Raw genomic sequence first — 5062 nt, 5'->3', positions numbered from 1 at the left:
ATGTATATATGCTTCAACAAAATGGTTTTTTTAAGAAAACGGTACAGAGAGGTCTGATCTCCGGATTGTCCCATAGCTAACTCACTCACAAGCTTGGTCTGAGAGGCCAAGCACTTTGCGTACCAATATATGTCCCGTTTTCTCACGCCTTGGAGCACATGGGAGCAGGTGTGGTCTTCTCTTCCACCACACGAGAGCAGGTCTAGGCGGTTTTGTCCCCTTGGGGGCTTAGCTTCCTGTCTCTCTGGGTCTCCCAGCCAGTTCCTGTGTTCCAACCAAGAAATATTCCAGAGCCCGGAAGGTTGGTAGGACTGGCAAGTAGGCATATGTTTTGGGTGAGACCGCAGCCTCTATATTTAAGAGAGGCGCTGCCCCCAGGATAAGCCCAATAATGAAATGATATGTTAGTAAAACAAGAGGGCTTGCGAGCGCTCGGTCCGCTCTCTCCGCGCCCCGCCCCCCCAGGAAGTAAGCTCCGGGAGATCAGGGGTTCGGTTTCATGCCCCGTCTGGTTGTACGTGACTCGTGGCTGCTGTAGTCCCGGCACCTGGAACAGCCCCTTGTACACAACAGCCACTCAGTAAATATTTCTTTAATGAAATAACTATTTTCAAAGAAAAGCAGCATAGCGCAGAGGATGAGAGTCTGTGTTCTAGAATTAGATTGCGGAGGGCCAAATCCCAGCTCTGCCACTTGCTGGCCGTGAGGTGTGGGATGAACTAGTTAATCTATCGATGCCTCAGGTTCCTCATCTGTCAGTGGACGTAACGCTGGCATCTTCCTTCCAGGCTCCTGTGACGTCTCTGACACATCCGGAGCGGCTTGGTGGGCGGCCGGCTGAGTGCAGGCTCATCCCACCAGCGCAGGAGACAACAGCCTTCCGACTGAGACCACACGCAGCAGAGTAAGTAATAACCAGAGGTGCTAGGAGAAACAAAATACATTAAATGAAGGAGATGTTTTTAAATGTTAATTTATTCTTGAGAGAGACAGAGAGAGAGAGAGAGAGAGACAGAGTGTGTGTGTTAATGGGGTGGGGGCAGAGAGAGAGGTAGAGAGAGAATCCCAGGCAGGCTCCGCGCTGTCAGTGTGGAGCCTGACACAGGGCGCGAAACTCAAGAACCATGAGATCGTGATCCAAGCCGAAATCAGGATTGCTTAACCAGCTGGGCCACCCAGGTGCCCCTAAATGAAGAGGACTTAAAATTATTAAAATTTAAGATTGCAGAAAGATGTTTCGTAGGTATAGACAGGCTTATTCTAAAATCATATGAAAAGGCAAAGGAGTTAAAATAGCTAAAGCATTTTGAAAAAAAGAAAGTGGGAGGAATCATTCTTGCTCATGTTACAGCTGACAGTACAGCTACAGACTCATTACAAAGCTACGGTAATCAGCCCTGCATGGACTGACGGACACATAGATCAATGGAACAGACCAGAGAACCCAGGACCATATGAATATGGCCACACGCGTTTTCATAAAGAGAAAAAAGTAATTCAAAAGAGGAATGGTGGGTGGGGCCCCTGGCGGGTCAGTCCGTCAAGTGACCGACTCCTGATGTCAGCCATCATGATCTCAATGCGGAGCCTGCTTGGGATTCTGTTTCTCTTTCTCTCCGTCTGCCCCTCAGCTGCTCTCAGCCTCTCTCAAAATAAATACAAATAAACTTAAAACAAAAAAGAGGCGTGACGGTCTTTTCAACAAACGGCACCAGAGAAATTGGACATCCATAAAGACAAGAAGAAGAAAAACTTGACCTAAACCTCACACTGTATACAAAAGTTAATTCAAAATGGAACGTGAATTGATAAGTAATACGTGAGAAAAGTCAACCACTGAATGATGCCATTTGCATGACATTCTCAAAATGACAAAACAACAAGAGTTGGAGAAGTGGTGTTAGAGGACAGAGCCTCTGTGTGTGTGTGTGTGTGTGTGTGTGTGTGTGCGCGCACGCGCGTTGCTCACAAATGTAAAGGGATAGCACAAGGAAGTTCCGTTGTGACAGACAGTGCTTAATCCTGACTGTGGTAGGGTTCCACGAATCTGTACACAATTTAAAATTACGTAGGACCTCACACACACACACACACAAGTGAGTGGATGTAAAAAAGTGGCAAAAATTGAATAAAGTCTGTAGTCTAGTTAAAAATCTTGTCCCAGGTCACCTGGGTGGCTCAGTCAGTTGCGTATCTGACTTTGGCTCAGGTCATGATCTCACAACTCAGGAGTTCGAACCCTGCTTGAAATTCTGTCTCCCTCTCTCTCTGTCCCTGCCCTGCTGGCACTCTGTCTGTCTCTCTCAAAAATAATTAAACCCTAAAAAAAAGAAAAAAAAAAGTATTGTTCCAACGTCAGTCTCCTGGCCTTCATATTGCACTATAATTAGGTAAGATGTTACCGTTACGGGAGGTTGGATGAAGGGCAAACAGGACTCTGTGGACTGTTGTTTCAGCTTTCTGTGAGTCTGTAACTATTTCGAAATACGAAGTTTTAAAAAATGTAGAACATTTCTCATAGCACTTGCTACATAGTAAGTGCTCAATAAACCTTAACCATTATGGGGGCGCCTGGGTGGCTCAGCCAGTTGAGCATCTGATTTCAGCTCAGGTCATGATCACACGGTTTGTGGGTTCGAGTCCCGCATCAGGCTCTGTGCTGACCGCTCAGAGGCCGGAGCCCGCCTCAGATCCTGTGTTTCCTTCTCTCTCTGCTCCTCTCCTGCTCGTGCTCTCTCTCTCACTCTCAAAAATAAAGAAACATTAAAAATATTTTTAAAAACATTAACCACTATTCTTTTTTATGTTGTTGTTCTTATAATTATTATAACAGGAAAATTCTTCATTTATACTCTGCCTAGCACAGAGTGAGCAATCAATCTGTGTTGGATGGATGGATGGATGGATGATAGGTTCAGGGAAAAGACGGAAGAGTGATAGATTTCAAAGTTGGGTCACACACACGAGGGCCCTAAATTCATATCTTTCAAGAAGAAGAAAATTAGGTCACACGGGAAACGTCCTTCGGGGGACTTGCATTCTGGCGGAGAAAACAGCCTGCAAACCCCTGCACGTCGGGCCTCGAGGACTGGTGGCTCTGAGCAGAGGCTCGAGGAGGAGGAGCTGGAGAAGGACCCAGAATATAATGGGGGGGAGAATAAAAACAGGCAGAAGAGGGTTCTGGGTGCATTCCAAGAGGCTGGTCCCTTGCTGTATAGGTGACGGGGCGTCCTGGACCCACCTGGAGGGTGACTCTGGCGGACAGTGGGACGGGAGGAGCGTCACAGAAGGGGCGTTGGCCAGATGCAAGCATCCCGTCTGCCGGTAAGAGACTAACCGTTGGTGCCTGAGTTGATAGACGTGTGTCTGCATTAACGGGACCGCAGTCGCACGGCCATAACCAACTTCTTTCTTGTTTGGATAAACTTTTTAGAGGAGGTGAGTCCTCACCAGTTACAAAAAGGAAATTTGAAAAGGTGAAGAAGGGTGTTTCAGGAGTCTCCGCGTCGAGCGCTATGTAGCCCTTTCCTTCAGAAATAGCTCTTCAGGTGCCCGGACAAAAAAGACACCTTGCAGGAGAAAAAAATATGTGTGAAACATTACGAGTGATTTCTGGGGCGCCTGGGGGCTCAGCCGACTCGAGTTCAGCTCAGGTCATGATCTCCCAGCTGTGAGTTGAGCCCCGTGTCGGCTCCGTGCTGGGCATGGAGCCGGCCCTTCCCCCTCCTCTCTTTCTCGCAGAAAAAAGAGAGAGAGAAGAGACAAAAGGAAAAAGAAATCACAAGAAAACAAGTGATTTCTGTAAAGCTAATTCAAAGAAACCCTGCAACCAGCCCACCTGAGGTCCAGTAAAGGATGTTATCATTCGGAGGTTGGCACTTCTCTTTATGTCTCCACCTGGCCTGTTTCCTGTTTCTAAGGCACTTTGGTTGCCGTGGAGATATAAACAAACACAGCTAGGCTCCCCTAGGGGCACTGCTGAATCCCACCCTGGGCTCTGCCAGCTGGTGTCCCCCCCCACGCCCCCCCTCACGGGCCCCCCTCCCCCGCCGACCCTTCCCCCGTCCGCTGCTGTCAGCCCAGCCACAGCCTTTGGCCACCAACCTGCCCCCCACCCCAACTTTCTCTCCCAATCTCCTCTCCTGGTGCGGTCACACCGCCTCCCAGGTTATCAATTCTCTGTGCAAACTCACGCTCACCACCGGGACTGACTCCTGCAGAGACTTGTTAAATGAAGTGTAGTGATTGGTCAGCATCGTGAGAGATGATAGATAGATATTGGTATACATTGGTTCAGTATATATTGATTGGAATTAGGAATACCTTGACATTAGGTATTGACATTTTGTTTCTTATTAGATAGTTGTATCAGGAAATAGTAATACATCTTTATGAGTAGAAATATAAATAACAGAGCATGAAGGAAGCAGTAAGATGCTTACAAGTTGGTACGAAATAATGATCCAAAACAATGAGTGGCCTGTGTAAAATTAAGACTTGGGTTACTCTTGGGGCGCCTGGGTGGCTCACTACGTTAAGCGTCAACTCTTGGTTTTGGCTCAGGTCACCATCTCTCAGTTCATGGGTTCAAGCCCCACATCGGGCTCTGGGCTGACAGTGAGGAGCCTGCTTGAGATTCTTTCTCTCTTCCTATCTCTGCCCTCTGCTGCTCCTGCTCTCCGCTTTCTCTCTTAAAGTAAATAGAATTTTTTAAACTTAGGGGAAAAAAAGCACTAGGTTACTCTGCAGCCCAAATACAGAGGAAGTAGGTGGAGAAGACCAGTCGCAGCCTGGGAGGCTCAGCAGTGAGCTACGGGGGCCCCGCTCCCTTCTCTCTCTCTCCTTCTCTCTCTCCTTCTTCCTGAGCTCCTCGTAACTTGGGGCGATGGCTGATCGCACACGCTGCAGGAGGCGGCGTTCCCAATATTTGCTAGAGCAACGCATCGACTGGGGAAGAGATTTCACTCTCTGCGCAGAAGCTCCTGGAAGGTCCTGAAGCAACAGGTGTGTCTAATGTCAGAGCCAAGTGTGAAGTGGGAACATGGGTGAAACGTTTCATCCA

At 48.1% G+C, this 5062-nt stretch overlaps 1 long non-coding RNA gene across 1 annotated transcript; it reads right to left on the bottom strand.

Annotated features, from left to right (window-relative positions):
- Positions 1 to 577: 577 nt before the first annotated feature.
- Positions 578 to 3917, bottom strand: LOC115272302. Its single transcript, XR_003900352.1, has 3 exons — positions 3839 to 3917; positions 3242 to 3569; positions 578 to 924 (listed from the first exon to the last, which is right to left on the bottom strand). It is a non-coding gene; the product is annotated as an uncharacterized LOC115272302 (long non-coding RNA).
- Between the last annotated feature and the right edge of the window lie 1145 nt (positions 3918 to 5062).

The sequence above is a fragment of the Suricata suricatta genome, chromosome 11 (genome assembly GCF_006229205.1).
Source record: "Suricata suricatta isolate VVHF042 chromosome 11, meerkat_22Aug2017_6uvM2_HiC, whole genome shotgun sequence".
NCBI classification, from domain to species: domain Eukaryota; kingdom Metazoa; phylum Chordata; class Mammalia; order Carnivora; family Herpestidae; genus Suricata; species Suricata suricatta.
This window is presented reverse-complemented; position numbering and strand designations above follow the sequence as displayed.